Source organism: Sinocyclocheilus grahami, unplaced genomic scaffold (genome assembly GCF_001515645.1).
Source record: "Sinocyclocheilus grahami isolate Dianchi unplaced genomic scaffold, SAMN03320097.WGS_v1.1 scaffold1226.1, whole genome shotgun sequence".
NCBI classification, from domain to species: Eukaryota; Metazoa; Chordata; class Actinopteri; order Cypriniformes; family Cyprinidae; genus Sinocyclocheilus; species Sinocyclocheilus grahami.
In genome coordinates this window covers 172,309-182,979 of record NW_015506405.1, presented here as the reverse complement: position 1 = coordinate 182,979, position 10,671 = coordinate 172,309, and the positions used below count along the sequence as shown (strand labels likewise).

Sequence of the window (10,671 nt, the reverse complement as noted above, 5' to 3'; positions counted from 1 at the left end):
AAAATCCCTCTGACACTGTACAATTGAGTTGTGTGTGTATGTATGGCCAAGGATTGAAACAAATTACATTTTAATTGAAAAGCCTGTCCTGTATCTTCTCCTCCAGCTCTCTGAAGAAAAGCCACGAGGTTGTGAGGTTGATAAGCCTGCCTTTTGTTCTCACGTTTGAAATATGAGTATGCAAAGTTAAGGTCACTTACATTTGACTTTCCCTAATTTAGAATGTCCTTGGGGCTTGGAAAGAGTTGGTCTAGAAAAAAAAAATGTTTCGGCACATTTCCATGACCGAGAAAAAGGAAAACCTCTGTGAGAACAATGAGATGCTTTTGTGAAATGTGAAAAGCATAAATGCATTGGCGGATAAATCATGAGCTTGTTATATCTTAAGGGATGACAATCCCCCATTAAATGACCCCCTTAATTATAGCGTAATTTTATCTTATGAAGTCTAAATGAAAGCTGATGAATAACCTCGACTCTTCCAGAGGATGTTTTCAGTGGTGTAGGATCAGAGCTCGGAGGAAACTGGGACTCCGGAGATTTGTAAGAGGTCCTGTCACATGAGCTATAAATCTCACGCTAAGTGGCTGTGTTGCAGTTATGGTAATTGATACCAGTGTAGTTAAGGTGCAGTGTGACATATTCACAGTGTGCAAGATGGAAGTCGATGTTTCACTTAGACGTGTTTTATGTATTCTTGTGGCTGCTCAAGCAGATGAGGGTCACCTATGTGCCTCATGAATCTTTAAACAGCTGCTTGGTGCAGCCGTGTCAATAGATATCTCTGAGGCTTTGGCTCCATCTCTCTCTTTCGTTCTCTCTTTCTCTTGCTGTCTTTCTCACACACACAGAGTGATTCAGAATAGCTTAGCAGCATAGCCTACATGCGAACGTCTGTTTACTGTACAGAGTAATGCCTTCAAGTAAACACATTTGCATTTGTGGCTGCGTTTACAGACTGTTGATGTATGTTTTTAATGGAGAAAATGGCTATTTACAGCAAAGGTATCATTTACTGCATGAAATCTGTTTTATTTAACTTAATTGTTTATCTAGAGTGCAGTCTTTGTACATTTTTGAATAATGTTTCTGCAGGGTGTTTGTTTATGGCTGCATATTGATTTTAATCAGTGTGTAATATTTGTTTATTTAATTTTATAAATGTTAAATTCATTATTTTGGGGGGTTATATATTCAGAACTTGGTCCTGCAAACTTATTGCATTTTGTGTATGTGTTCTGCATTTATTTGATCAAATACAGTAAAATGGCTGTTTTCTACTTGCATATATTTGACAGTGTAATTTACTTCTGTGATGCAAAGCTGAATTTTCAGCAGCCTTTCAGTCTTCAGTGTCACATGATCCTTCAGAAATAATTCTAATATGCTGATTTGGTGCTCAAGTAACATTTGTATTATTATCATCAATGTTGTGAATGGTTTTGGTGCTTAATATTTTTTCAGGATTCTCTGATGAATAGAAAGAACAACATTTATTTGAAATAGAAATATTTTGTAACATTACATATTTGCTGTCGCTTTTGTTCAATTTGATCTGTCCTTGCAGATTAATAATTAAGTATAGTAATAATTTGTCATTTCCTCTTTGTTAGTATTTCTACTTTGAAACAAATGCCAATTTGCTTAAATGGTTTCTGCAACCTTACCAGAACTTTACTTTTACAGTAAGAGATGTAATGGCTTTAAGTTGCTTATTAAATTAGCATTCATTAGGATAGGAAAGAGGAAGGACGAATTGTAAATGAGAAACCTGCAATCATTCTATTGGCATTTCTCTTAAAGAACCACTGACAGAAAATGGTGCTGAAGGAAAGTTTTTGTCACAAAATGAAATCACTCTGGGGCTGGCAGTGCATTTTAAGCTAAATTCAGTCAACTGGATTGTTTCCCATTTTCATTTGCATCTCTCAAAACTTTGCAAATTAAAGCAAGTGACATTTGTCTGAACCACATAGATTTGCATACAACTGTCTTAGCAGTTACTAAAGTAGTTACTGATAATACAGTGAAACTGTGGGGATTATATGTTTTTGCAAAATAACACCAGACGTGTATGTAAACCATCATTCTTTCCTGTTCTTTAGGTAAGGTGGAGGTGATAGTCAGATGTCCTCTAAATCACATACAGTGTATCGGGACGAGAAAGTGCATTCACTTCAACAAGCTCTGTAATGGGGCGAAAGACTGTGAGGACGGTTTTGACGAAGGAGTCCACTGTCGAGGTGAGTACACTAAATTATAATGTCTTTGCCTGATATTAGCTATGCAGATGTTTATTTTGATCTGTCAATATCAATAAGCTCACTGTTTGGACAAAAACAGTATTTATATTGACAGCCTAATGCTGCATATCTTTACATAAATTGGCTTTACGCTAATGGAAGGCAAACAGGTGAATGACGCCACAGGTGTGATGTTGGACACAATTAACTCTTGTTCACAATCATCCAAGCCACAATAACAAGCAGGTGGAGCCACCTGGACTCTGTGATATGACAATACCGACTCAGCAGTTGGCATTGGTTGGATGCCTGTTAGTAGAGGCGGCACACCTCAGGCTGGCCAAGAGTGCGACCTTTGGTAAACTGGAAGAGTGTGGCACCCAGCTGGGCAGTGCCAGGAGCAGCTGATCCTGCCCTTTGATCCAGAGCCTAGCTGAAAACAGGCCAGTGACCCATATAAACAACACCAGATTATAATGTCAGGTGGATTGCAGTGGTTGGAGAAACAACACGTTTTTCTAGACTTGAGAGACTGGTGGAAGAATAATAATTACTTTTGAGTTGCCTGAGAAATGTGACTCATGTACATGCTGTTAGGTTTGAATAGACAGTTGTATCAAAAATTTATTTATTTATTTATTTATTTATTTAACAAACCTGTTTCTGCTATGGAATAAAAAAAAAGTATTCAGACACAATTCAGACTTTTTTCTTCTTGCTGTTCTTCATCTCTTGCAGTTCTTCATCTCACAGTTCTGCGTTTAAATGTCACAATTCTGGGATTATATGTCGAAAAAAGTCAGAGTTGTAAAATAAAGTCAGAATTGTGATATAAGAAGTCACGTTTTTTATCCCGTAGAAACAAGGTTTCATAATTTATTTATAATACATTAAATAATTAAAAAAAATAATTTAGTTTAGTTCAGTTAATTGTAAATATGCAAATATTTTAGATTAATTATTTCTAGATTTGGGAAATGTTATTAAAAAATGCTAAATAGAAGCATTTTTACTACAGATCACTTACTTTTGGATTCCACCGTAAATTCACTTCAAATTAATTATATTTCCTCTCATAAAAACAGTGGACAGGTGCCTGTTTTTTTTTTTGTATCTGTCATTGGTAAATAAAAATGATATACCCTTTGCCACTATATTAGCTCATTCCTTATGAGCCAAACCTCACTTTTCAGGTTTATCTGCCCTAAAGGAAGGGCTAACCTCCAAACATCTTTCTCTGACAGAAGAACCAATCGCCTTCCAGCGCAAGGAAAGAGATTGGTCTAGTTCAGTGGGCAGAAAGATTAAGGTTTTGACTTGACATATTGCAGATAAAGAAAGAGGTGCTCAGAGCCTGAAGTGATGTATCACAGAAAGTTATCCTTGGGTGTTAGGAAGCATTAAGAGACATTATGTTCATTGTTCTCCTCCTCTATTTGTTTGTTGTTAGATACAGCTAATTAAGCAACGAGTGCCTGGGGCAATAAATCCTTTTTTTTTTCTTCATTCCACTCTTGCTCAGTTTGCAGACTTCTTAGTTGCTGTTTACTTCACTGCAGTCATAGAGCAAATGTTTTTCAAACGTCTTCATTCTATTTAGTTTGTCACCTCTAATTTGATGATTTTGCAGCTTGTGTGCAAGGAAAATTACAGTAGTTTTTAAACCACATGCAGATGTTAGTAATGATACGTAAGGCAGATTTACAGGTTACACAGAAGTGGAAAGTCTGGACGTGTTTTTGTTGGTGATTTAACTGTCTGCTGAACTAAGCAACATAGTATATTTCATCAAAGGGTCTATTTGAATGAGTAAGCACTGGCCACTGAGGAGTTCGGGCCGGGACATTCGACATGTGTTTCCAACCATACACCTGCAGACGGGAGGAAATGAGGTCACCGCGGAGAAGTTGGAGCATGGCAGCTGGGTCTTCGCTGACACTTTCCCTCCCCCTCTCATAATGAATTTACATAATGAATCCCAGGAGGGCATTACACAAAATTGTGCCCATATGGAAGACAAAGACAGCATTCTATTTCACCTTCACACACTTTGGCAATTCTTTATTTTAATGATTGTCTTTCAGTGGAGTGGAGATTTTCAGAGATGGCATGAAAAAAAAAAATTCTCGTTCCTTCCTTTCTTTTTTTTCCAGCACCTGGCTGCCTCTTCTTCACCGTGCAAAATCTGGCTTCTCTCAGCCAGCACTGATACTTGACAGTAGGAGATGAAAAGAGGGCACATTTAAATTTAGGAGCTCTTTAGTGGAATTGTCAGAAGTTCCTCACAAGCTGTAAGCATACAAGTGGCAAGAAAATGTCTGTGGTGACAGCATTTGGTCATAGTTACACGTGGTTATGTACATAAGTTCTTTCAAAGGTGCTTTCAAAGACTTTTTTGACCATTTATGCTGCAACTCAACGTCAAATTATTATTATTATTATTATTATAGGGATTATGTATAGATCTTATTTTTTTCCCCACAGATTTGATTGACGCTCGTGCTGAATGTCCTTGTAAATCTCTCACTATGCTGTATTATCACCAAATCTTGTATTCAATCTTTTTTGTCATCTTGTTTTCTTTCAGTTAGCACATGTTTTATATTTCTTTTTGGATCCGACTGGCCGTAGGCTTTATTGAGTGCGTTTACATGAATGTTCTTAAACCAGTTATGCTTAATAAGCTGCATGTAAACGTGTTGAACTGCTTCCCTTTATTGATGTAAGGTCACAATTCGCTTAAGAATAAACCGATCGACACAGGTGGATTTTTGCCCATTATTCTGATTTCTCTAAGTATATAAACACCTTAACCTGCATTTTGTCGTCTTATTAAAGTGCACAGAGAGAGTTTTGCAGCAGAGGAGGAGGAAATATATTGCAAACTCTGACTTTTTCTTGACCCCAAAAATACTAAAAAAAAACCAAGGTTCCCTTTCATGGGAACTTCGAACTGCGTCCTCTAGGGGTCGCTATGGGGAACGCCTCGTCGTGACTCGTATCTGAAGCATACATTGAAAAAACACCAACTCGTTGGCCGGCGACAGCCATGACGTCACTACCGGTGCGACTACAGTATAAATCGGTGCCGGGAGCTACACATCATTCACTTCTTCGTCTGAAGCTTGCGTCCGCAGCATGGCAAGAAACCTAGAGGACGCAGTGTCTCGTTCCCTACTCAGGGAACCATGGTTACATAAGTAACCCGAGACGTTTTCTCATCTTGTGCAGCCATAGGACAAGTGGTACAGTTGAAGATGACAATGACAATGATAGTTAGGCTAGTGAATGATGGTTAGGTTAGAAAGCAGGCTAATATCAGAACAAATTTTATTTGCATTGTCTTTATGCTGAAATGCAATAACAAATGAACACCCTTAGGTAATTCCATAGATTGTGCTTGTATTATGTTCAGTTCAGTCATTAAAAAGCAGCTCATGATTCCTTTTCTCAAAAGCAATTACATACCAATTAGAGTAATTACAGAAGTAGAAAATAAAAAAAGAAGAAAGCTTAGAGAAAGTATCTTTCAGTACAGAAGTCTCGTCACAGCCCTGAAATGTGATTACAGAAATAATTATCCATCTGTTGTACATTAAAACTTACTGTTATAAAGTTTTGATCTACCATTTGATCCATTGATGCTCCTCTCCCCCTTAAAGCAGAAACAATTATATCTATCTATGCTTAAAGACACACAAAGCAATTAACCAGCATTCAAAGTTTGTTTTAATGATGTCTAATTTAATTTGATAATATTTCAGTACCGTTCAAAATTTGGGGTCAGCTAAATTTGTAAAATGTTTTTGAAATTAGTCAATATATTATTATAATATATTGATTATTTTAATATATAATATTAAAATATTAATATATAATATAACTTTGATATCACCATATTTTGATATAGTTGTACAAATTTGGGGAAGACATTGTTAATAGATAACGCTGCTTTTGGAAAGTAATGAAAAACCATGTCACAGATGTACCTTCCCTCCCTTGCTTTGCCTCTCAACAGCATTCAATTATTTCACTTGATTAACTTTTAATTTCCAACAATTCATATAAACAAACAAACAGTATCCCCTAGGGTCAGGATGGCAGCGGTAACCACAGTACAAAAATGCAGTGCAAGCCATTTCCTGTTTTCTCTTCAGTTTAAAGAAAAGTAGAGTGCATTCACCTACACATAAGCTATTAGCATATTTATTGAATTTGTTTTATGTAATGATACGGAATATCATCCAGAACGCATTAAGCATTCCCCTCGCTAGCTGCTGGTCATTTTCAAATGATTTTCTGTGATGCTGTACACTATGTGGCTGTTCACTGTTGTTTGAAGATGGCTCATATTGTTAGTCTCAGTGGGTCACGCACCTTTCATTATTGGGCTACCATAAATGTGAAAGTCAAGTACCTCATTTGAATAGTATAATGACAGGGTAGCGCTCAACTATGCTTCCTTTGGGGATAGTCCTAAATCATAATGTAGGATCATTTTTGTGCAACAATAAGCAATCACCGTTGACTTTTTGACCCATCTGAGTTTATAAAGGCATAGGCTAACTCTAGAGGATTAACCCGGGACATCTTAATCCAGGATCCTTCGGTCGTTTTTAGTCTCATAGTCTGATTATTTTCACTAATAGGATTATCTAGAGGAGAAGGAACAGTCTTGTTGGTAATGATCGCAGCATAGCACAGCTTTGCTAAATATGCTTATGGTTTTTATGCATGACTTTTGTGGTGCTTTAAACTGAAGGTTGTGTGATTATCCCATAATGCAACTGAAATCCCATAATGCAGCATGTTACATGCCAACACATGCCAAAAAAAAACAATTTTCAGTTAGAAATTGCTAATTGCAAATTTCAAGGAAATGACAAGTAGCACATTCAAATATACATAGTTTTTTTGGGAAAATATACTCCAATAATCTTTGTTTTATTTACATATATTTTACAGTAAATGCTTGATCATTTAACAAGTTAAATTAGACTGTGACTGACTTAAAGCGTGGCTTCTTCTAGCTTTAACCGCTGCTCTTTTTGACTACTAAAAATGTCAGTTTTTTGCATCAGTATTTGATGGGCTTCTCTGTTTATACTGTATCGTCTGAATCATCTGTCAAATCATTACCTTTTGTAGTGGTTTGAAATAACCCATTACAATCTGGTGATATCAAATCCAATTACAGCATTATTTTTTCTTTGCAGGAAGGGAGGTTTAAAAATGCATTGAGATGCTAAATGATTTACCCTTATGCTTTTGTCTTGCATATTTATGGGAATTTACATCATGATTGAATACATAAGATAATTCATAATGTTTATTGCATCTGGGATTAACAGTGTGAAGTAACAGTGTTTAGTAACAGTGTGAGAATATTCACAGCTTGGACTGTTACAAAGGAGGCTTCCGTACCGCCTCCTCCTCACCACCAGAGGGAACTCTCTCCTGAATATTGACTTTATTCATTCGAACTCTAGTTCCCATCATGCCTCATACCTGGGACTGATTGCACGCACACGCCTGCATTGAATCACGCACACACAGATTTAAGCCAAACACCCACAGCAACTCATTGCGCAGTCTTGATTTGCCGCAGCTGTCACTACTGAGCGTTTACACTGTATCTTGCCTACTCGTTTGACCTTGGACTGTTTATCGTACTACGCAATGCTTACAACTTAATCCGCATTCGAGAGGGGGACAAATGGAAAACGGCATTCTCCACCATTAGTGGGCACTATGAATACCGGGTTATGCCCTTCGGCCTGGCAAACAGTCCCTCGATCTTCCAATCCTTCATGAATGACGTTTTTCGGGACATGCTCAACAGATGGGTGATCATATACATCGACGACATCCTGATCTATTCAAATTCCCTGGAACAGCACATTCGTCATGTCAGATCTGTACTCAAGCGCCTCGTTCAGTATCAACTCTACGCTAAAGTGGAGAAATGCGAGTTCCATCAAAGAAGCACAACTTTTCTGGGGTATGTGATCAACCAGGAGGGGGTCGCGATGGATGACAGGAAAGTCAAGGCGGTTCTGGAATGGCCACTTCCCCAGACAATCAAAGATTTACAACGCTTCCTGGGGTTCGCGAACTTCTACAGGCGATTTATCAGGAACTTCAGTTCGATCGCTGCTCCTTTGACCGCCATGACTAAGCAAGAGAAATGTCACCCCACTAAATTGATCTGGTCTTCGGAATCACAACAGGCATTCAATGAACTAAGGACTCGGTTTACTTCAGCACCTATCCTCCGACATCCTGATCCAGAATGCCCATTCATTGTCGAGGTCGACGCCTCTAACACTGGGGTAGGTGCGATACTTTCCCAGTGTCACGGATCCCCAGCAAAGATGTACCCTTGTGCCTTCTTCTCACGCAAGCTAACCACCGCCGAACGAAATTACGATGTGGGCAACCGTGAACTTCTAGCCATGAAACTAGCACTAGAGGTGCCACTGGCTGAAGGGGGCCTCACACCCCTTTGTAGTCCTCCCCGATCACAAGAACCTCGAATACCTACACTCGGCCAAACGATTGAACCCCAGACATGCAAGGTGGGCGTTATTCTTCACTAGATTTCAGTTTACTGTATCATACAGACCTGGCACCAAGAATATCAAGGCCGACCCTCTCTCTCGTCAAGCGGAGGAGACGTGCTACTCAAACGTCAATGAAAGTATAATTCCTGAGAACCTCCTCATCGCACCCGTACTGTGAGACATCATGACCGAAGCAAACAACTTGAATCTCCAGAATCCGCCACCGCCTGAAAGCCCCCCCAATCTCACCTATGTTCCTGAATCACTACGAGAGCGTCTATTGACACAAGTACATGTTCTGCCCAGCTCGGGACACCCTGGAATTGCTGCCACTGCACATCTGCTCCAAAACCGATTCTGGTGACCCACTCTGCTATCTGATACCACCAAATACGTCCGAAACTGCATTACCTGCAACACTACTAAATCACCCAGACAACTGCCAGCAGGCCTGTTACAACCATTGCCCATGCCACAACGGCCTTGGTCTCACATCGCCATTGACTTCATCACCGACCTACCCAACTCTCAAGGTAATATCACTATACTTACGATTATAGACCGATTTTCCAAAGCATGCCGTCTAATTCCCCTGCCTAAACTCCCCACGTCATTTGAAACTGCTGAATTACTGTGCAATCATGTGTTTCGTTTATATGGTCTGCCTGAGGACATTGTCTCGGACCGGGGTCCCCAGTTCACCTCAAGGGTATGGACTGCCTTCTTCAAACACCTCAATGTAAACATCAGCCTCACATCCGGCTACCATCCTCAGTCCAACGGACAGACAGAGCACCTGAATCAGGAGATCATCCAGTTCCTGAGATCGTATTGCCAGCAACAACAATCAGACTGGAGCAGGTACTTGTTTTGGGCAGAATATGCTCAGAATTCCCTCATGAAACCCGCCACAGGGGTGACTCCCTTTAAGTGCATGCTGGGCTTCCAACCGCCCTTGTTCCCCTGGGCTGGCGAGCCCACCGACTTCCCTTCAGTCACAGATTGGTTACAATGCAGTGAGGAGGTCTGGGACCGAGCCCATACTCATTTGCTACATGCTGTGAGGAGAACAGAGCAACAGGCCAACCGACACCGACGCCCCAGTCCCGAATATGATCCAGTCCATTCAAGATTTTAAGACAAATAACTCCAGTATCGTTCCGTTTAGAGCTGCCCACTAACTATCGTATATCTCCCACTTTCCGTGTATCGCTTCTGAAACCCGCTGGTGGTCCGGGAGGAGAGTCGGAAGAGGGAGCCAGGCAGACCCCCCCACCAATTCTGGTTGACGGCGAGGAGGCGTATCGGGTGCACGAGCTGCTGGACTCCAGGCACCGGGGTGCCACTCTCCAGTATCTGGTCGATTGGAAGGGGTACAGACCAGAGGAGCGATCCTGGGTCAAGACCGGAGATATCCTCGACCCCACTCTCACAGAAGAGTTTCACAGGACGCATCCGGAGAAGCCGGCCCCTCGACCTCGTGGTAGACCCCGGCGTCGCTTGCCTTCTCGCGTCAGGAGCCGCTCGCAGGGGGGGGGCTCTGTTACAGAGGAGGCTTCCGTACCACCTCCTCCTCACCACCAGAGGGAACTCTCGCCTGAATATTAACTTTATCCATTCGGACTCCAGTTCCCATCATGCCTCATACCTGGGACTGATTGCATGCACACACCTGCATTGAATCACGCACACACACATTTAAGCCAAACACTCACAGCAACTCATTGCGCAGTCTTGATTTGCCCCGGCTGTCACTTCTGAGCGTTTACCCTGTATCTTGCCTACTTGTTTGACCTTGGACTGTTTATTGTACTCTGATCTGTCTCTGCCTGCCCTGACTTGGATTGTTCTACTACTGTGTTTGT

The 10,671-nt window shown here is 40.6% G+C and overlaps 1 protein-coding gene across 1 annotated transcript in view; it reads left to right on the top strand.

The window, feature by feature from the left end:
• Window positions 1-2,165: 2,165 nt before the first annotated feature.
• The window catches only part of LOC107568233 (low-density lipoprotein receptor-related protein 1B-like), a 159,521-nt gene continuing 151,015 nt past the window's right edge, over window positions 2,166-10,671 (top strand). Inside the window, exon 1 of the mRNA XM_016254167.1 lies at window positions 2,166-2,243. The gene's annotated coding sequence lies outside the window, so the exon portion shown is untranslated. The remainder of the gene's footprint in view (window positions 2,244-10,671) is intronic.